This window comes from Leopardus geoffroyi, chromosome A2 (genome assembly GCF_018350155.1).
Source record: "Leopardus geoffroyi isolate Oge1 chromosome A2, O.geoffroyi_Oge1_pat1.0, whole genome shotgun sequence".
NCBI classification, from domain to species: Eukaryota; Metazoa; Chordata; class Mammalia; order Carnivora; family Felidae; genus Leopardus; species Leopardus geoffroyi.
The window spans coordinates 111,037,628-111,060,629 of NC_059331.1; the positions used below are offsets into that span (position 1 = coordinate 111,037,628).

Sequence of the window (23,002 nt, forward strand, 5' to 3'; positions counted from 1 at the left end):
TGTTATGCCAGTACCATACCAAGCACTTTATAGGCAATAACTCATTTCATGTTTGCAACAAAGTATAAAGTATATACAACTATTATGCCTTCATTTTATAGATGAGGAAACTGAGGCACAGGGAGGTTGTGATATGCTTGTTGAGCTAGTAAAGGGTAAAGCCAGAGTTTGAAGTCGGGGTGTCTGGCTATAGAGCTCTACATTTCCTACGCTATATTGCCACAAAAAATGAGAAATGGAGGGCACCTGGGTGGCTCAGTTGGTCAAATGTCCGACTTCGGCTCAGATCATAATCTCATGGTTCATGAGTTTGAGTCTCGCGTTGGGCTTTGTGCTTGCAGCTCAGAGACTGGATTCTGTTTCGGATTCTGTGTCTCCCTCTCTGCCCCTCCCTCTCTTGTGCTCTGTCTCTCTATCTCTCTCAAAAATCGATTAAAAAAAAAAAGAGAGAGAGAGAGAAATGGAAGGCCTAGGACCAAAACATTTTTTGGGTAATAGGCCTTAACTACATGCCATGTCCAAATCCATCTACTAACTGGGGATACAAAATATCTAAATTTTATGGTCCTTATATTTGGGAAATTTTCCAGATCAGTAATAAATATACAAAATATCTTTATTTGGTGGATGAACTGAAAAAGATAGAACCAGTTTATGAAGGGCTTTGGTTGTCCAGCTGAGCAATCTGTTGTGACTTGGTTGGTTCTAGTTACCTTAAAAATAATGTTTATGTTTTTGTTTCTTCTTTATTCCTTCCATCCTTCCTTCTGTCCATTTCTCCTTCCATCTATCTGTCCTTCCTTCCTTCTCCCCCCACTCACCTAGATAGCATTTGTGTGTATTTCTATGTAAGTTCAGTTGTATGTTTTAAAATTTATTTAAGTATAGGGAAACCACTCTAATTTATATTTAATGTGAAAAATCCTCAGCTAAAAAAAGATTTACAAATAATTACAGTTTTTTACCTGCTTTAAGGAAGCTACCATAGCTAGGTCTGAGAGAAACGTTGGCTTAGATGTCCTTTGCTGACTTGCTTTTAGTAAATAGATCAAAATTATTTCTGAATGACATAACAACAAGCTGTGTGTAAATGAGTATTTTTAAATGTTTAAAGGTACTTGAAAATAGTGGCCTGAAACAGTTAAAATAGTTTTCATGAAATTTTGTGGAAAATTCATTTATTTGATAAAGATTCTCTTTGGAGGTAGTACAAAAATTACCCTGTCCTCCTTCTGAATAGTCACAAATTCAGCTTTAGTAATGTGTGAATTAAAGAGGTATAATTGCTTTTCCAATGCTCTTCAGTCCAATTGGAAAAATTAAGAAGACTAAGGATAGTGTTGTCTGATTCTTTTTTTTTTTTCTTCTTTTTTTTTAAGCTTAATTTATTTATTTTGAGACAGAGAGTGTGCGTGCACAAGTAAGGAAGGGACAGAGAGAGAAAAGGACAGAGAGAATCCCAAGCAGGCTCCATGCTATCAGCACAGAGCCTGACGCTGGGTTCGATCCCATGAAGTGTGAGATCATGACCTGAGCTGAAACCAAGAGTCGGATGCTTAACCGACTGAGCCATCCAGGTGCCTCTTAAACACATCACAATATCTGATATGAAAAGTGGGCATTACTTCGTGTTGCTGATTGATGGGAATGGAAGGACAGATGTGCTCCAGGAGTGCATTTACCAATGTCAGTGGTCCCTTTCAGGTGATGGAGTGACAGCAAATGGAAGCCATTTTTTACAAAAGAAGAGAAAGAGAAACAAAAATTTGGTTCGTAAGTCATTTTTTTTCTGGTTGTTTTAGAATTTCCATTTTTAGATGAATTTCTCACTTGTGTGAATTTATGAAAGGCAAATTACGACTTCCAGTGTTTTTCTCTCAAGCTACCCACTCGGTTTTCCATTCTACCTTCCCCAAATGATTCCATTCTGTTAGAAATGTTACATGAAACTCTGTTTACATGAGGAGTGAACTGGAAGGAATGGATTGGGATTTGGGGTTTGGACCACAACTATCTTTTATATTGCCTCCTGCATATACTCATAGCAAGATAATGTTCAGCAGGTTTTTGCTTGGAGTAAAAACATACTAGATGACATCGCCTAATGAAACTCTACTATTTACACAGGTATTTAGTACTGAGACTTGATGAAATCCTCAAGATAAAGATCAAGATGAAGACATGCACCTTCTCAAATACTCATAGTGTAAAATTAACTTATGAAATTCATTCAATTTTATCACCTGCTTGCTACGTGCCAAGTACTGTTCCAGACGGTTAGCAATATAACACTGAATAGGATAAGAATCTCTAGCCTTGTGGAGTTTGCTTTAAGCGGAAATGGAGGAAGATATAGAGTACTCAAATAAACGAGTAAAAAATATAGTATATCATATGGAGATAGGTACCATAGAAATAAGGAAGGAAGGGAAATAAGGAATGAAAGAATGTGAGGGCTGTCGATTTTAAGGAGGTGCTTTGTGAGTAAATACTAAAGTATTAAAGGGGGTATATTCTGTGTATATTAGGGAGAAAAACATTGCTCCAAAGGGAACAGCAAATGAAAGAGTGTGGGCAGTGGTGTGCCTGGCATGGGATACCAGCTAGGGACAGCAGGGATACCCGTGGAAAATGAGAGGCAGAGTTACAGGACATAAGGTCAGAAGGCAGTAGAGAATTAGATCATCTAGGGATCTTGTAGGCCATTGCCAAGACTTTGACTTCTATTTGTGTTGGTTTCCACCCTGAGAATAAGCTGTAGAGGAACAAGGTGGAAGCAGGAAGACTAGTTAAGAGGCTACTAAACTGATCCAGGTGAGAGGTAATGATGGTTTGGGAGGAATGGTGGAGATGGAGAGACACAATCAGACTCTGAATATATTTTGAAGGTAAAGCTACCAGGATTTGCTAATGAATTGGATATAGTTTATGAGAGAAAGAGAGAAATTAAACATGAATCCAAATTTTGGGCCTGAGTAGTTGAAAGTTTGGAGTTGTTATTAACTGAGGAGAGAAAAACTCTAAGGGGTACTGGATTGCAGAGAGAAGATCAGACACCTGGTTTGGGACATCTAAGCAAATTTGTTGAGTAGCAGCCACAAAGCCTGGAATGAGGGGAGAGATCTGGCTAGGGGATACATTTGGAAGCAGTCCATACATAGATGATATTTAAAGGGATTTGCTCATGAGATCAAATTTCCAATTCCAAGGTTGTTGTCTTTTTAGACAGTGACGGTGCAAACAGAATGATTTTAGGTGTTTTGACATGCCTAAAGTTTGTCTGATGATAATACCGAACACAAGTCTTTTTCTACTTTTGCTCTGAACTTCACCATCATGTTCACTGTGAAGGCATCTGTTGCCAGATGGGGCTGACCCCTAAGTGATCAGTCTAGGCCTTAAAGGCTCAAGGCTGCTCAGAGACAGTACTCACACTTTGTTGTAGTTGAAAATAAAATAAAACACAGCAGGAAACATCCAATTCCACAATGTCTTGGTGAATAATGAAAAATTTATTGCAGATTTTGTGGTTTGATAGAGAAGAAGGTTCACACAGGCATACCACATAGCTAAAATGTAATAAAAATCCCCCCACTTCTTTGCAACCCTTCTCCCCTCCTCTCTCCCCCCGCCACCCCCCTGTCCCAGCAAAGTTAATCTTAGTCTACCAGCTATCGTGCCTTCATTCTCCTCCTTCACCCCTTCCACTACCTCTCAGAACTCTCCTTACTACCCAAACACACTTTTTCGGTGTGTTTACCCTCCATCCCCTGCAAAACAAAACTTCTCCCTGCATGTAACCAAGTCTACTCTTCTCACAAAGCAGTTTAGCAACCTTCTACTGAAACTCATGTTCTATTTCAACATTTTTCAGTCTTCTCTACTATGGTGGATACTATACTGTGCTGTCCAAATCCCCCGTTCAGAACTGAAGGACTTATTTCCTCAGCTGATGGAAAGAGTTATCCTTTGTTGAAGAGAGCATCCTTGCCCAAATGCATGCCTTTGAACTAAGGACAAAAACGGCTCAGCCACCTCACCCTGGCTCAAAATGACTAGAGCCATTCAAAGGGCCATTCCAGCTTCAGAGCTCGTTGTGGCTCATTCAAGGCTGTGTGTGGTTGTACTACATACAGCCCAGCTTCTCCCTCTGCCCAATCCTGCTGACTTCTTTCCCCACAAAAGGTTGGTCCCAAGAGTTCTGCTTAGTAAACTCTCTGCACACTATCCTCTTTCTCAGAGTCTGCTTTCTGGGGAAACCAGCTGCAATACTCCCTCACTGTCACCGCCTTCCAGAAAAATTATTTGAGATTGAGTTTTTCTCACAGTTGTTCTGAGCACCTGCCCTCAGCTGCTTTTTCTTACCATGTGTTCCTGTTGATCACCGCAAACTTTGTGGCTGGCTCTTTCCCTGGAACTGTGATGCTGTTCTGTTCCAACAGGTGCCCTTCTAGAGGACTTTCTGTGCAACAGGCAGCATTTCCTTCACTGTCCTATGTGTCTATTCCCTACAAATCATGCACACCAGGCTACAAGGATATATCAGAATTACTAAAGCATTGCAGGCAACTGAAAGCTGTCACAACTAAGTATGACTGACATAGTGCGAAGAGAACAGCACTCAAACCTGCTATTGGGGGTCCCTCACGGACGCACCCTAGGTATTTATTATGTTCTTTATTTTGAAATCCTTGTCTCACTCCCCATCTCCCTACACCCCCCACTCCCCCACCCCTCATGCAATGCAATAAGCACATCCTTTTTCAAACATCCACAGTATACTCTTCCTTCTGTTTTAGAGAAATCGTACCCTCAACCTACAGGAGTTCTAGCATCATTTTCCTCAGTCCATTCCAGGGAGTGTTAATCCAATTGCTAAAGTCTGGGCATCAACTGGACAGTGGGCACTGGCAGTTCAGGTGTCTACTGTGAAGTCTACTTATCAATGTAATGTGACAGGTATGTCTCCTCAGTTTCCCCAGGCATCCAGTGGTTCACAATTAAATTATCTCCTAAGGGCAAACTCGTTCTGAAAACTTTTCAGAGCCAGTATTACTAACTGTGTATTTCCAATACTGTATCTACTAGCCAGTTCCATGATTAGGGGTATGTGTTATTTCCAATTCTTGACTCATGAGTTGACTTATTTTTATTTTAAGGTTTCTCTTAGCTTCTTAACCATTTATAATTCATCCATCTTGTTTTGCAACCTCTACAATTGTGCAGTTGTTGTCTTCCTTCTTATTCTTTCTGTTTTTATGGATTTATTCTTCAAAACAATCATTATTGTCATTTTAATGGGGTTTTAGGAGAACCCAAGACAAATGCCTGTTCAGCCCACTGTATTTAACTCAAAATTCCAAACAGAGTGTTCTAAAACAGTTAAACGTTTTCTTCACAGGCCCTAAGTTTAAATAAAACTGTAGAAAAGTCATTATTTGAAATACAGGAATTAGTCACCAAAAGAATTTGTTGTAGCATAAATATTTGGCTACCATTGAGGTTAAGTCATATTGAAATAGGAGGAAAGAGGATTTCTTAATAATTCCAAATGAAATATATTAAAATAACATTTCAATATAAGGATTTGTGAATATGTCCTATTAGTTCTTCTGAAATTCCCCAGTCCTTTCTGGGGAAATCTTCATCCTTTCAAAATTTCTAAGTGAGAAAAGCAAGGAGGTAGAAATATTTTCCCCAGTAAGCTTTTTTCTTAACATTAATTTATGTCTTTTGTGTCCTATTTTCTTTGTCAGACTACAAAGTAACATATTTTAAAAATCATGGATCCATTTCATATTTAAAGATGATAAAATATGCCTTTCTTACTAGTAAGCCAAAGAGTTAGGAAAAATAGCACTTTGTTCTTTAGTGTTAAATGGACAAATTTGAGTAATGCACAAGGCAGTAGGGAGAAATGATACATATTTAAGAAATACTGTAGTCTCCCTTATCTGCAGAGGATACATTCTAAGATCCTCAGTGGATGCCCGAAGCCATGGATAGTACTGAGCTCTATAGATACTTTTTTTTTTTTCCCACATGTACATACCTATGATAAAGTTTAATTTGTACGTTAGGCATGATAAGAGATTAACAATACTAACTACTAATAAAATAGAACACTTCTAACACTATACTGTAATAAAAGCTATGTGAATACGACCTCATCCTTCTCCTTGTGAGGGTGTGAGATAAAATGCCTACGTGATGAATGAAATGAAGCGACTGATGATGTAGGCATAATGACAGTGGTGATACGTCAGAAGGAGGGTCATCTGTTTCTGAACCCGAGGCTGACTGCAGGTAACAGAAACCATGGAAAGCTGAACCACAGATAAGGGAGGACTACTGTATATTAAAAATCTAAAAAGCTTTTTTAAAGCACTGAAGCATGCAACTGCTATGAGATGAGTAATACCATGTAAAATATAGTTGCTGAGTTCTATTTTTCCAGGGTTTTCAACCAATACTAGGAAAGTTTTGTTAAAGAAAAAAAAGATCAAAGTCTCTTTTTGAAGAGAAAAAAGAGGTTATTGATGGGGTAGGGGATATTACAGTACTCTGGATTCATTAGAGAAAGTCCATTTCTTTAAGGTATAAAGATAAAAGCATCCAGAAGGGGTATAATGCTGACAATATCTTTAGAAAATACAAATAGGGGCACCTTGTTGGATCTGTTGGTTGAGCATCCAACTCTTGGTTTTGGCTTAGGTCATGATCTCACTGTGCTGGGCTCTGTGCTGACAGCGTGGAGCCTTCTTGGGATTCTCTCTCTCTCTCTCTCTCTCTCTCTCTCTCTCTCTCTCTCTTTCTCTCTCAATAAATAAACATTAAAAAACACAAAAAATACAAATAATATCAAGCCTGGGAGAATAATAGGGAAATAAGTAGTTTTAAATCAACAGAAATAGTTTAAACTTTTCGTTACTGCATTAGGGGACTAATGCACATTCATTGAATCAGCTGTATTTTGCTGATAATTTTGCAATCTTTAAAGATGATTTCTATTGATTTGACTTTTTTCCCCCAACAAACTTCCTTGTTTCCATTGTTTGGTAGTTTTTTTTTTTTTTTTAATTTTTCAACGTTTATTTATTTTTGGGACAGAGAGAGACAGAGCATGAACGGGGGAGGGGCAGAGAGAGAGGGAGACACAGAATTGGAAACAGGCTCCAGGCTCTGAGCCATCAGCCCAGAGCCTGACGCGGGGCTCGAACTCCCGGACCGTGAGATCGTGACCTGGGTGAAGTCGGACGCTTAACCGACTGCGCCACCCAGGCGCCCCAATTGTTTGGTAGTTTTAATATGAACCATCACACTAATGAAATAACCAAATGGAAGATGAACCACAGTTTTCTCTTTTCTTTACATACAGTGGTTAGCCTCAAATCTGAAGCTTTTTATTCTTCCAGTTCTCTTAACACCTCATTACAGTGTTAGACTATCTATTCTAAGTTTTCCTGCTGTGAGTACTGAACACCTTCATTTGAAGACTAACGGGAATATTACTTTCTTTAATTGTGGCCCCTAAAAACACACTAGAATGCTTTTCTGAGACAACTACTTCAAAAACAGGTTCCTTTTTGGCTCCTAATTCACATACTTTATATGATCCATTTCAATGCAACTTGCTACATGTCATGTCAATACTATAATTATTGTGTTAGATATATCCATTGAAGACATACATGTGCATCTTAAGCTGAAACACACACACACATACATACACGCGCACACACATACACACAAATAGTAACCCTTCCCTGCATGGTGAAGCTAAAGCTTGGAGGAATATACACGTGTCCTACATACCTTGAATTACATTGGATAGGAAAATCCCAGATTCTCAGAAAACATTGGAACTCTAGACTTTGGTGAGCTCCCATTGTGCCTTAAAAGAATTCTTCAGTCTTAGTCTTGTGATGATGATGGAACTATATGGTAGCTGCAATCAGAGCATTTTGTGGCTGCCTGACTTAAAACCTTATTCTTAGGATAGGTGGTTTTTAGCCTATATTATAATCTAAACAGAAAAGCAGATGGCACAATCAAAGGGGTAAGGAGGGTTTAAGTCACTCCGTATACAGGTGTAGACAGTTTGGAGGAGTCATCAAGTAACAGAAAAGTATTTGGAATGCAGCAATGGTAGCAAGTTCTTAATGTCCCTCAGCTTGAGGTGTTGAGGGGTGAGTGCCTCTGAGCAGACCCTTGTGAGAGCTATATTTGCAGGAGCTTCAGGCTGAGGAAGAATGTAGTCATTGCCAAATGATGGCCCAGCAGGTAGAGCTGGAGCGATGGGGCTAAATACCCAGTGTAACTTCTTTCTCCATGCCTTCCACCGGCAAAATCCAACCAGGAGCCCAAAGGCAAGGAAACCCTGGTAGTATGGTCCGCAGAGGACTGTCTTCTGGGCAGAGAGCCAGACATAGAAGAGATGAGATCTGGAGGGAATGGATGAATATTCCCTTTAAAATGAATATGGGATCTGATTACTTTGATTCTGAAATCGGGTTGAAATTAAACTGAAAACGTGACTCTGTAAAACTCAGCTACTGGTTACCGATTACACAGAGGCACAAATTATAAAGAGCAAAGTGTAAGTGGATAGTTAAGATTGGAACCCCAAATGATTTGACACATTTAATAATGTGCTCAGTCAATATCGTGTTTATTTATTTATCCATTCAGTCATCTATGTCTATTCAAGGCAAGTGGTTTACCATAGAAGGTGGCTTATATTCAAAGCCTAATTTAATTCTCAATTAGAAAAAAAAAAAAACAAACTTTCCCCCTTTTTAGTGTATCAGAGAGCCAAAATTAGAAGCCAGGAATAATAGGAATGAAATAAATATACAACATTTTATATGATAAGTTTCATGATAATTAACTTCAACATGCATATGCAAGTACATGTGGACAATTTTTTTTTTAATTTTTAAAATGTTTACTTATTTTGGGGGCGAAGAGCCAGAGAGAGAGGGAGAGACAGAATCCCAAGCACGGAGCCTGATGCAGGACTCGATCTTACGGCCTGAAACGAAATCAAGAGTCGGACACTTAACCGACTGAACCACTCAGGTGACCTAGGTTGTGGATAATTTTATGTTCAAGAGCTAGAGAAAGAAAACAGAGAAGAAAGTGGGCCTGTTGGAGCAAGAGAGACAGGAATGAGTCAAGTTAGGTTAGTTAGTAGAGAAAGAATGGTACTAATAAACTGGAAAGGTAGGTAACTAACAGCATTACATACTCATTTGTCCACCCACATTTAGTGTCCAGAAACATTTCTATAGTAACAGCAGTGAGCTTCTTTCCCCCCCAGTGAGCAAATTAATGGAAATTTATTTGCACTAGAATATAATGAATATCAGATTTTTTTCTTATTTTGATGGATGTGGGACATAGTGAAAGAATTGATGGGGTGAAAAAAAAAGGGTGAAAGTTGTGTGTTTGGAAAATAGGAGTATTCATTCTGTGTACCTCATGTGATTGTGTAAATTTGGGCTCTAATACTATACACTCATGCCTATTCCTTTTAACTCATTCCAGAGTGATACACATAGGACAAAGGAAGGGACTGCCTAAACACTACTTTAGGTAATTCACTAGTCTGAAAGGTCAGGGATCCATATCTTGGTTAACTTCTTAGGTTCCCTTGGTCTTAATCTTTGGTCTTTTTTGATAAATATAGTCTGTCTCACATTATCCTTCTTGGTCTTCTTGGCCTCAATCTCTAAGAATATCTCTTTCCATGGTGTTATGGATATTGCAAAGGTTTTGCAAGTAACCAAGTTTACTGAATATGTGTATTACCAGGACTTGCTGACTTAGCATTAAAATCTTATGAATTTCCTTTGTTTATCTCATATGTCTCAATATTTAATCTTTTGTCTTATGTATTCCATATTCCATAAACTCTGCAATTGGACTTTGTGCACTACTTCAGCATGCGGGTTAGGAGCTGAACCCTGGAGTTAGACTGTCTGTGTCTGAGTTTAGGATCCCATGTTTACTTGCTAGTTGTGGGATTTTAGCATTAATTAACTTTACTCTGTCTCAATTTCCTCTTCTTAAAGATGACAATTAGTACCCAAATTGTAGGGTTGTTACAAAATTGGAAAGGGGTAATCTATGTGCTAGCACTTAGCCTAGCGACTGGTGTATAGATGAGCCTAAATAAATAAATATTATTATTATTATTAAAATAATAAATATTATTATTATTTTAATTTTTGTTTTTAATGTTTATTTTTGAGAGAGAGAGAGAGAGGGAGACAGAGGGTGAACAGGGGAGGGACAGACAACGAGGGAGACACAGAATCTGAAGCAGCTCCAGGCTCTGAGCTGTCAGCACAGAGCCTGATGCGGAGCTCGAACTCACCAGCCATGAGATCATGACCTGAGCCGAAGTTGGATGCTTAACCGACAGAGCCACCCAGGCGCCCCAAATATTATTATTATATTATTATCAATACTATTGAGGCTCCTCGCTGTAAGAGGATTTTACTTCACACAGCATTGAAGTTAGACTTGGCTAAGTGACTCGCTTTTGCTAATGAAACATGAGGGAAAATGATATATGCAACTTTCAAGGGGAAGTTTTTAGAGCAGTGCACGTGTCCACCATAGCTTTGCTCTTTCTGCCAAGAAAATGTGCTTTCAAGACAGCTGTGCTCTATGTGTTGAGGCCCTAGAATAGACACATCATGGAGGAGACTCATAGCTGAATGGCCAAGGATCAGTTTCATGAAAATGAAATAAACCTTTGAGATTTGGTTGAGATTTGGTTTGAGATTTGGATTGTTTGTGCATAATGTAAAAAAAGCCTATACGTTCCTCATGCCATCAGAGTTCATTGTCATACTGTTACTTGTTGGCTGTCTTTATATCTGAGGTCTTTGTTTATGTTTCCTTTTATAGAGCAAAATATACCTTCTATGGCCTCACAGATCATTTGGCTGGGCAAAGACTTGACCTCTGAGCACTACCACTGTTAAGACAAGTCTATGTTATCTTCTGCTCTGTACTACCATTGTTGTTTATCTTGACACTTTTCTGAGTAACCTGGTAATTTATGAACACCTAGTTATAAAATATTAGTGTTTTTAAAGAATTTTCTGCCAATAAAAAATAATTTAAAAACTGTTTATTCCTATTCTTCTGCTTGGAGGATATAATGCTTATGTATTTCAAACATAGATCCAATTACCACAAATTATTAAAAGAAAAAAGACAATGGCAATAATGGGAGTTAATTTACTTAATGCTTTCTATGTGCTCCTGAATTGCATGAAAATAAAAATTATGTATTTAGAAGTCCCTAGAAGAGCTTATTATGTAATAAAATGCAGAGATTAAGCTTTTTAAACACTTCATAAATTTTAAGAAAAATTCCCCTACATGTTCCAATTTTATTTAGTAGTACATGATTATAGCTTTCAATGATCAAAACTGTTTGTAAAACAAATAATTTTTTGTTAACAATCATTACCCAAATTAGTCTTTTTCTAAATTTGAATTTTCTTAAGGCTATTTTATGGATGTATCCTGTTTTCTTAGGCAGGCAGCCATAAGGAACTATAGAAAAGAAGGTGCTTCTTTACAGGAAATTACAATTGTCTTTAGAGAAGGAAGGGGCATTCTAATGTTCTTAGTGCTCTGAAATAGCAACTGCAAAGTTAACAGCAAAAGATTTAGGATGAGAAACCAGAAAAGGAGGGTCATACTGTAAAACTGATTTTAAATACTGATCCAAGTAATATCAAATGCATTGGAAAACTTTTTACAACTTACGTTACAGTGTATGGAGTTTTGGCTCAGAGGAAGACAATAAGTTTGAAGAGGATGGTAGGTGTACTTTCCTTTTCTTTTTTCTTTTCTCTCTCTTTGGCTCTCTCTTTTTTAGTACTTACACAGAAAAGGCAGAGTAGGCAGTAGTTAGTTATACTGGGAGGAGGACACTGATATAAAAGGTATATCTTAGATCAGAGAGGGCTCTTAATCTGGACTAATTAAGACCTACTGTGGTCTTGGGCGAGTTTACTTAAAACTTCCGGATCTCAGTATCCTCATTTGCAACATTGAATTGGGTTAGATGTGACTGCTAAAATCAGGATAGTGAATATATGAAACGTCATGAAATTCTGTAACTAAGCACATTCTTTAAATTTTATTTATTTATTTATTTATTTATTTATTTATTTATTTATTTATTTATTTTAAAGCTCTATGTCCAACGTGGGGCTTGAACTCATGACCCTGAGATCAAGAGCTACATTAAGCACATTCCTTTTAAAAATACTGAATAATGAAAATTTTCTAGTAAAATCAATATCAATATTTTTGAAACTTAACTTTGGGGCTATGGTGGATATTATAGGTTGGTTCCTTCACCCATTCAAACTCTTTTTATTCTGTGTTTCTCTGGTATAGAGGCTGGAAAAATACATACTACATAAATAAATAAATACAAAATAAAATTTGCTATCCCAGCTTCTCTTGCAGACAGAGTTGATGATGTGATAAAGCTGTGTTGAGTGAGAACTAAATAGAAGAGTGTTTGGGCTGCTGGGAAGTCTCTGTTTTTCTTGATAAATGTATTACCCTTTTTATATTCCCCCTTTTGTTGCCTTCTGGAAAGTAGATTTGATGGCTGGAACTACAACAGACATTTTGTGGCAATAAGGGAAAAGGCCCTGACAAATCACAAAACCTTGCCTCTCCATTCTTGAGCTACCAAACTAATAGCAGTAGGTTCCCATCTTCAGACTTCTTACAGTGTTAACAAACAAATAAATAAATAAATAAATAAATAGAAAGGAATCTAAAATAAATTATCAAGGTATCCTAAAATTTGTATAGGTTTATTCTCGTGGCAAACAACATTATGCAGATGGGTGAACACCCTAAGTACAAAAGGCAACATGAACTTTATGCTTTCACATCATAAGGTAACATTATATTAGAGTTGAAATATAACTTAATGATTACTTCAAGCATACTGAAAACTAACCCACAAATAGCATTAATTTGTTCGTGTTCTTCCTCTAACTTAAATGGCACAGAACTTATATATGTTAAGAAATATTTTCTTTTTTTTTTTAATGTTTATTTTTTAGAGAGAGAGGGAGACAGGGCATGAGCGGGGTAGGGGCAGAAAGAGAGGGAGACATAGAATCCGAAGCAGGCTCCAGGCTCTGAGCACAGAGTCCAACATGGGGCTTGAACCCACAAACGGTGAGTTCATGACCTGAGCCAACATCGGATGCTTAACTGACTGAGCCACCCAGGTTCCCCAAAGAATTATTTTCTAATAAGGACTTTACCTAAAAATTTTATGTATAAATATATGCATATACCAAGAAACATACATCTAGATTTTGAAATCTTTTCTTTCAATGTAAGCTGATTGGCTATAGATTTGAGGTACCTTACTATGAAATACTTATAAAAATGGATATGGAAGCTCTTCTTTTAAAAGAAACTCACTGTGAAAGTATAAAAAGCAAAGATTTTTCTTTGATTGTTTCCTAATTCAAAAACTTGGTTTGACAGTCTGCTAATGTGCGCACGATAACAGTGCTTCACATTTGCATCTGACTAATTGCAGTTCACAGTATTTCATAAATGAGCAATGGGTTGTGATTAAACCTCACTATGACCCACACATTTTTGCATAAGAAAGGAATTATTAAAAATAGAGGCAGCATATTCATCCAGATTCCATTCAAAATTTAGCAAGGGAAAGAAATCCTTAATGGGTCACATTACAACCTCTATTACTGCACAGACCTCTCCCTTCAATGGGGAGTTCCTGAACAGATGATGAGCAATACAATATCCATTGTTGCAGACCTAGAAGCGGACAAAATTAATTGAGAATGAAATAGTCACTTAAATCTCCTGAGGAAGTATTATCAGTAACCATGAGAAAAATTATTTTCAAAATGAAATGACTTCCAAGAAAAAATGATCTCAGTGAAAACTAGAACTTTTATGGAGAGGACTAATGCACTCAATGACTTTTATGGGTAACAAACAAAATGAAAGCCACATGATGGGAAGGTGCTATGGTGTGTATACAGACATTGGCCTTGCAGATTGGGTAGTTTCTAGGCTGTACCTGACACTAAATATATCCTCCTTTCTTATTATAGATGTATACGCAGATTCAGTTTTTAAATGTGCCTGAGGAACCCAAACTTCAGTATCACCTTGCATGGAACTATTTCTGGGAGTTCAGATACACAGATTGTGGAAGTGTTACCAGTAAGTTTCAGGGCTGTGGAGCTCTTTGCTTTCACCTTTTCGTATCTTGTAGTAAACAGGGAGAGAGCCAGGTTTGGTGGGGTATGAGGCTTATGCATATTTGGGGCCCTTTTAAGTAAAATAATACAAAATTATGAATATAGGGCCTTAGAAGGCACCTGTGCACATGAGAGTCCCTGGAGCTTAAGTTTTATTAGTTTCATGGTAAAACCCACCTCTGATAGTCTATTCTTCTAGCTAAATTTCTTTATCCCTTCCCTCTAAATATATATCTTTACTTTTTAAAATGGCACCACCCTTTGGTGAGGATGTGGAAAAAGAGGAACCCTCTTGCACTGTTGGTGGGAATGCAAACTGGTGCAGCCGCTCTGGAAAACAGTATGGAGTTTCTGCAAAAAGCTAAAAATAGAACTTCCTACAATCCAGCAATTGCACTACTAGGTATTTACCCAAAGAATACAAAAATACTAATTCAAAGGGATTACATGCACCCCGATATATTTATTGCAGCATTATCTACAATAGCCAAATTATGGAAACAGCCCAAGTGTTCACCAACTGATGAATGGATAAAGAAGATGTGGTATATATATACACCACATTTTTGGTATATGGTTTTATATATACATATATATGTATATACGTATATGGTGGAATATTACTCGGCCATCAAAAATAATGAAGTCCTGCCATTTGCAATGCTTGGATGGAGCTAGAGAGTATTAAGCTAAGGGAAATAAATCAGTCAGAGGAAGATAAATACCATATAATTTCACTCATATGTTCAATAAGAAACAAATGAGCGAAGGAAAAAAAAAGAGAGAACCAAGAAACAGATTCTTACCTATACAGAACAAACTGATGGTTGCTAGAAGGGAAGTGGATGGGGTAATGGGTTAAATAGGTGATGGGGTTTAAGGAGTTCCCTTGTTTTCTTTTTTTTAAATTTTCCAATGTTTCTTTTTCTTTTTCTTTATATATATACATATATATATATACACACATACATACATGTATGTATACATACATATGTATATGTATATGTATGTATACATACATGTATGTATATATATATATACATATATATATGTATATATATATATATATATATATATATATATATATATATATATATATAATTTATTGTCAAATTGGTTTCCATACAACACCCAGTGCTCATCCCAACAGGTGCCCTCCTCAATACCCATCACCCACTTTCCCCTTTCCCCCACCCCCATCAACCCTCAGTTTGTTCTTAGTATTTAAGAGTCTCTTATGGTTTGCTTCCTTCCCTGTCTGTAACTTTTTTTTTCCCCTTTCCTCTCCCCCATGGTCTTCTGTTAAGTTTCTTAGGATCCACATAAGAGTGAAAACATATGGTATCTGTCTTTCTCTGCCTGACTTATTTCACTTAGCATAATACTCTCCAGTTCTATCCACGTTGCTATAAATGGCCAGATTTCATTGTTTCTCATTGCCAGGTAGTATTCCATTGTCTATATAAACCACATCTTCTTTATTCATTTGTCAGTTGATGGACATTTAGGCTCTTTCCGTAATTTGGCTATTTTTGAAAGTACTGCTATAAACATTGGGTGCAAGTGCCCCTATGCATCAACAAGGAGTGCCCTTGTGATGAGTGCCCTTGAGATGAGCAGGGAGTGTCCTTGTGATCTTTGGAGAAAAATGTGTAAATGAATGCATAAGAATTCCAAATGAATAATGTAAATCAAATAAATATGTACATGCATAGAATATTAAAAGTTATTTAAGTTACTTTTATTGTTTATTTTTAAATATTTATTTATTTATTTATTCATTTATTCATTCATTCATTCATTTAAATGTTTATTTTTGAGAGACACAGAGAGACAGAGCACCAGCAGGGGAGGGGCAGAGAGAGAGGGAGACATTGAATGTGAAGCAGGCTCCAGGCTCTGAGCTGTCAGCAGAGAGCCGGAAGCAGGGCTGGGGAACTCACGAACTAGGAGATCATGACCTGAGCTGAAGTCAGATGCTCAACTGACTGAGCCATCCAGGTGCCCCTAAATATTTTATTTATTTGAGAGAGAGAGAGAGAGAGAGAGAGAGAGAGAAAGAAAGAGCGCAAGTACAAGCGGGGCAGGGGCAGAGAGAGAGGGGAACAGAGGATCCAAAGCAGATTCCCTGCTGACAACGGAGAGCCAGATGCAGGTCTGGAAGTCAAAAACCAGGAGATTATGACCTGAGCCAAAGTCAGATGCTTAACCAACTGAGCCACCCAGGAACCCCTAATTAAATTACTTGTATTTATTTTTACTTTTATTAAATTGTTTTAATGTTTATTTATTTTTGAGAGAAAGAGAGACAGCACAAACAGGGAAGGGGCAGAGAGAGAGGGAGACACAGAATCCGAAGCAGGCTCCAGGCTCTGAGCTGTCAGCACAGAGCCCGACCTGGTTTGAACTTTTGAACCATGAGATCAAGACCTGAGCTGAAGTAAGAGGAGTAACTGACTGAGGTACCCAGGTGCCCCTTAAATTACTTTTAAAGTATGGACTACGCATAGTGACTTACTTCCAAAGAATACAGTGCAGGAAGGGGAGAAAAAAATTTATAGTGGAGACATCTGACAAACACTGTTTTAGCCAGGTCAGCATCAGCAGTGATAGATCATGTTGCTAGTATGTACCCTTGATATGATGTGCTAAAAATGGCATTTCACCTGTGTGATTTCCCTCCCAAAATCCATAATGCAAGTCTCAACATGAGAAAAACATCAGACAAATTCTACTAGAGGGCCATCCTGCAATAGAGCTCATCATCACTGCTCCAAATTGTCATGGTCACAACAGACAAGGGAAGTCTGAGAAACTATCACAGCAAAGAACAGCCTAAGGAGACATAACCGCTAAAGACAATGTGGGATCCCTACATGGAATCCTGAGATAGAAAAAGGACATTAGGTAAAAACTAAGGAAATGTGAAAAATTATGGACTCCACAGTTAATGATGTCTCAATATTAATTCACCATATGTAACAAATGTACAATACTAATGTAAGATGTTAATAATGGGAAATTATGTGTGTATGTGGGGGGATATATGGAAACTTCATAGAGCTTCTCAATTACTCTATAAATCTAAAACTGCTCTAAAAAATAGTCTTAAAAAACCTACAAAAACATGAATAAAGTTATCTGTCCTCTGTGTTGAGGAGAGCCTAAAACCAGAAAAAAAAAACAATGTAATACTGCATCATGAAGGCTAGGTTTGAACAGAAAGCTGTGTGAGTCCCATCAGGACTTCTAAAAGAAACTATAACCTTTCTTACAAAACGTTATCTTAAAATATTGGAATCTCCAGTAGCACCTAGCAAATGCCTTGCTTAAAGTTATCATGGAAATATCTAAGAGAATGATGAGCAATTCAGCTCCTTGTTGTCAAATGACTTAGATGTGGTAAAAATAAATAATTAGAGATGGTGAATGTCAGCTATGCCCTGTACCAGCTCCCTAAAAGGCGAAAATGAGTTTTGGTTCAAATTCTGCCATACATACCTTTATTACACAAACATCTACTGAAATTCCAGCACATTTGTCTTTTTTTTTTTGTGCTTCAAAAGGTATCTTGTGTGTGTGTGTTTCAACAAACACTTTATGTGAAAGGTTTTCTTGAGAGACAAGACAGGGATAATTGCTTTCCTTTGAGTCAGTAGTAGCCAAACAACATCATCATCCAAAAAAAAAAAAAAAAAGTCTGGACACTAGACCATTTCAGAAAGGACTCTATCTTGGAAAGTAAAGGTTAAAGGTCACTAGATGTTTATACCTGCTTATGTGTAGTCCATATGTGAATAAGAAGTTTCTCTGAAATATATTTTTAGTCAACAGTCAACACAACCCATTTCACTAATGAGATCCCATTATCAAGATTCATCCTGTTGATGCACAGAATCCCTAGTGTAGACAGAAAGTTGAGCAAGCTGTTAGCACTAGCAGCCTTAGGATAGTGGCTTTTTTATTTAAAGCTAGCTGACCACCCTTGTACTATGAATTCCTCATTAGAGCTAAGTGAGGTTTAAATCTAACTACAACATGCCTTCATTCTACTATAAATGCTGAACTACTTTATTTTTTAAAGATAATATTTTCTCACTTCTTCAAAATTTTGTTTTACAGAGACAGAGCAAGAGAGCGAGTAGGGGAGTGGGGCAGAGAGAGAGAGAGAGAATATTAAGCAGGTTCCACCTTCAGCCCAGAACCCCAGGGTGGGACTCCATCCCACGACCGACCCTGGGATCATGACCTCAGTCAAATCAAGAGTCAGATGCTCTACTGACTCAGCCATCCAGGTGCCCCAAGGCTGAACTATTTTAAATTAGACACCGTCCTGGTTTCTCTGAGTTATCCGGGTCTTTTTGCATTGACAGTTCAATTTTAATACTAGAATTTAAACTAAACCCAGCCACTGGCCACTAACTGAGACCTTGGCCAAATCACATCACGCCTCTGGATCTCTGTTCTCTTCTCTGAAAAGGAGGGCACTAGGTTAAGTGTCTCTTGTTCTTTACATCTGTTTAATCTATGAGCCAGTAGCGTTTTAGCTGACTTAGAGGAAAACAGAAATGTACATGCAGAGACACTAGCTTTGCTTCGTTTGAGAGTCACATTATATACACTACAATATTAGCCTCTTTGAAAGATTAAATGTTAGCATTAGATAAGTATGTGTAGGACTACAATTTTTGAAAACATCCTTCAGGTTTCTACTCCATATATAAAGGATTCTATAGGTGTAAGTGATACCAGAATAGACGAAGTTATAGCAGGAAAAAAAAAAAAAAAAAAAAAAAAAGACAACCCAGCTCTGCAAAGTAAAAATATTAACCACTGAAGGGGATCACCTTGTCACTTCTCGGACCTACTAACTCTGCCTCCCCTCCCTCAGGGTTGGTCTGAGAACAGATGGTGCTCTCTGTTCAGCCTTAAAACGCCACAAACTAAATCATGTTTCCAATAGCAATCACCATTATTTCCTCCCATTTCCCATTCGTTTTTAACCCCCCCCCCCCCTCAAATGTAGCGTTTTCTCTTAAAATTTCCTTGAATGATTCTCTAAGCTGCAAGCGTCTGTGGGGACGCTCCAGGTACCGCCCCAAAACGCTCCCTTCTCTCAAAAAGAAGTGGCAGAGACGTGGACCCGCGGGGTCTGCGTGGCGCGCACCTGAGCGGCCGCGGCTCCCGGAGCTGGGGCGGGCACTGCGGCTGCCTGGCTCCTTCCCGCACCGTCCTGGGTCACGGCCCCGGGCAGCCTAGTGGCCCTGCGGGAGGAGCGCGGGTCGCCAGACCGTCACCTTGCGCCTCGCGTGGGCGTGTATCGCTTCGGAAACCCAAGTCTTCTCAGGCACCCGGTCCTTCCCAGGGGAGGAATCGCTGGTCCTCCACGCCGCCCTAGGCGGCTCTCTGGGTCCTGCTGCCTCCCGCGCGTCCTTCCCCGCGCCTCGGCCGCGCGCCCAGGTTTTCCCGCACTCCTTGTTCCCCCGCCCCGGCTCGCGGGTCCCGGGCCTGCGGGTCTCCAGCGCCTGGGCCCGCGGTCCCGCCGCCGGCCCTGCCTCCCTTCCCACCGGGCCCCGCCCAGCCTCGGCCGCGCAGGGGCTCGGGGCCTGGCCTCTCGGTCTCCCTCCCACCTCCGCCCCCCTCCTCCCAAAGAGTTGCTATTTTTAGTAAATCCTCCGCGCGCCTCCACCCGCTCAGCTCGCAGCTCGCAGCTCGCTGCCGCGCGCACCGCCCTCCCGAGCTCCCCCCGCCCCCCGCGCGGCGGCCGCGGCGGCGGCGCGTCCCGCACATCGCGCAGCGCGCACCGAGCCGGCCCCGCCGCGCCCGCCACCCTCGCGGCGGTCTCCTCCTCAGGCGCCTGTCGCGGCCGGTAAGTGCCTGCTGGCGGAGCAGCGGCGGTCCCCGAGTCAACTTTCAATCCCCCCTTCGCTTCTGCCTCGCCATTCTCTTCTCCGCGAAAGATGGCTGTTTGGAGAAGGGGGAGAAGTTAGGGGGTCGCCGACGTGGGGCGAAGGAGGGCGCGACAGCCTCAGCAGGAGCGGGCGGAGGTGAGTGGCACCACAGCCCGTTCCCCGGCTGGTGCCGGGGGAAGCCCTGGGAATTGGGGGCCAAGCGTCCCCCAGATGTACCGCTGTATTGCCGGCTCGGATTTCCCAGGTTAACAGCATCCCAATGCAGACCCCGGCACAGCTTGCCTTGCACCTCGAAACCCGGAGGCTGTGGTGGGTTGACGGGAACCTTTGTCGTAAGTTCAGCGCCAGGTGATCTTTTTTTCTGCTGGGCAAAAAGACATCGGCTACTCAAGCCCAGGCGAGGGGTCGGTGACATGACACCCCCCCCCCTTTCCTCCCCCAACACACACACCCAGTTTATGCTGGAGCCGAGTTATGAATGAAAAGTTTTGTACAGCCAACGTGTTGCTTGAAAGGAGCAATACTTAGTGGGGGTACCTTTGATGTTTCGTGGGGGGGACTTCAGTTCCATGACTACACATCAGAATTCTGGGCTTTAAGAAAAGTTCCGGAGCCTGGGGGATGGCTAGTAGAAGGAGATTGATGAATCGTAAACTCACTAAGGTAAACTGGTTAATTAAATTCCTGGAGGGTGTCACGGTGGGGATAGGAAGGAGACGAGGCGACGGGGGAGGGCGGGGGGGGGGGGGGGCGTTCCCTGAGTGCCTAGCGGGCAGCGTTTGGCTTTGAAGCCATCTCCCACTTATCCGCAGTGAGAGGTGTCAGAGGCCTGTGCGTTCCTGTTGTGATCGAGGGGAACTGAGCTGCTCTCCAGATCCGAGGCGCGGTAGTCAGGAGAGGTGGCCTGCAGCCGGGAGCTGAGGACGCGGTTCAGGTGGTATGGAATTGGAAATTCTCTAGTGAGTCTCCCACGCTCTAGTTTCAGGAAGATCTCTCCAGTTTGTTTTCCCTGCCAGGAGGTGTGTATTATCTCCTAAAAGGAACTTTAAGGTTAAGTAACCATAGCATTTTGAAATCTATGAGGAATGGGCTATCTACATATGTGCCATTACACACATATTGTGCCTGTGTGTGTGTGTGTGTGTGTGTGTGTGTGTGTGTGTGCAAAATGTGGGAGTGAGGTAAGAAGGGCTTAAAAAGTTGAACTTCAACTGGAAAAGGAAGTGAAGAGTGGGTATTATTCTCCCCAAAGGATATAACAATGCTCATACAACTAAATAATCTTGGCTTGTTGAGATTTCTCATAAAGGGTAGGATTTAGGAATTAAAGGTATTTAAAGTACAGTCCATGTTTTCAAATCTTGCAAGCATCCTTGAAAGCTAGGATAAGGGAGTAACTACATAGAGAAGTCATATTAAAGAAAAAAATTAAATTACTTGCAAAGAAAACAATTTGACATTTGAAAAGATCTGGATATTATTTTCTGATGTGCTGCAAATCTTTTAAATCCTGTAATTAATAACAGCACAGAATAAGTTGCAGTTAGTAAATGAGGACAATTAAAATATCATGCTTGGAAAAGATATCTTTTGAACTACTCTATGGTACTTTGAATGTTTATTATGGAAATTATTGTGACTGAAAACTTGTTTAATATATTTGCTTTTTGCCACAAATAATTAGTTCTCCTTTTCCTTTTAAACCACTATTCCAGTTTGCACGGATTTAATTACCCAAAGACCAAATCACTGATGTGCCTTCTGGAAAGCATTTGCGTTTAAGCTACTTAATAAGAATATTGTATTTCCAGGAGGACAAATAATTTAGTTAGTTTTAAAACTTTTTTTTGTAATTTATTTTCATCCATTTTGTTTGAGTGGGGCAAATCTCAAGAAGAGAGCATTTTCTTGGAATATGTCATTTTCCATGTGGGGAAAGAGTGAATGTTTTCATAGATGTTTCAGTCACAAACAGGTGCGAGTAGAGTTGGAATCTTGAGTCTGACCTTTGATATTAAGCTACCAGCTAGAGAGAGAGATGCTTTCCCAGCTCTCTTCCTGAATTGAACGTCTCCATTCAGAATGGACATAGGTGCACATAGGACATAGGATGGTGCAGAAGGAATTAAGTATTTTAAATTAAGTACCAGTTTATGGTTAGGAAGGAATGATTTTTTTTTCTTTCTTTCTTTTTCTTTTTTTTTTTTTTCTTAAACCTCAGTCTTCCTGTTTCTCTCTGCAATTCAGCCTGTTGGGCCCGCCTTCATTGGGAAGTCAGACCAAACACTCTGGCTAGAAAGAGTTTGGCATATTAAACTGACATCCTTTAAAAATAAAGATGGCCCTTCTGAAATTAAACAGGTAATTTTATATACTGTAACAGGCTTTTATGATTGAGTGTTTTATGACCATTACGGTGCCCATTAATATGGTAGACAGTTGCTTTATGAAGTTATTGCCGCGAATATAAATAATTACTTATTATATGTATTTGGGGTATATTTAGACAATATTTGGGTTTTTAGGAATTTTAAATGATAAAGCCAACTGACCATATAAGTTGTCTAATTAACTAGTTCTAGTGATACACATAGTTCGGATTTGTATTAATATCAACATCTAAGGATGTTTTAGGGTTGTGTAGCTGTCATCTCTTTTCATTAGAATTGCTTCTATCTTGAATTTGTTTAAATATTACAACATATTATACTACAATTTACACCTGCTCAGTGGGGAAGGTGTAGGTTATTCTTAAATAGAGATATGGAGAAATAGCTAACAAGG

General features: G+C 39.6%; 2 protein-coding genes across 6 annotated transcripts in view; one reads left to right on the plus strand and one right to left on the minus strand.

Moving 5' to 3' along the window:
- Positions 1-19,709, minus strand: part of PRPS1L1 (phosphoribosyl pyrophosphate synthetase 1 like 1) — a 48,519-nt gene extending 28,810 nt beyond the window's left edge. The window contains exons 1-2 of the mRNA XM_045495029.1: positions 19,604-19,709; positions 1,626-1,697 (exon numbers count right to left, since the gene is read on the minus strand). The gene's annotated coding sequence lies outside the window, so the exon portion shown is untranslated. The remainder of the gene's footprint in view (positions 1-1,625; positions 1,698-19,603) is intronic.
- Positions 19,710-19,722: 13 nt separating this feature from the next.
- Positions 19,723-23,002, plus strand: part of HDAC9 (histone deacetylase 9) — a 944,501-nt gene continuing 941,221 nt past the window's right edge. For all 5 annotated transcript variants that reach the window (XM_045495014.1, XM_045495020.1, XM_045495015.1 and 2 more), the window contains exon 1: positions 19,723-20,353. The gene's annotated coding sequence lies outside the window, so the exon portion shown is untranslated. The remainder of the gene's footprint in view (positions 20,354-23,002) is intronic.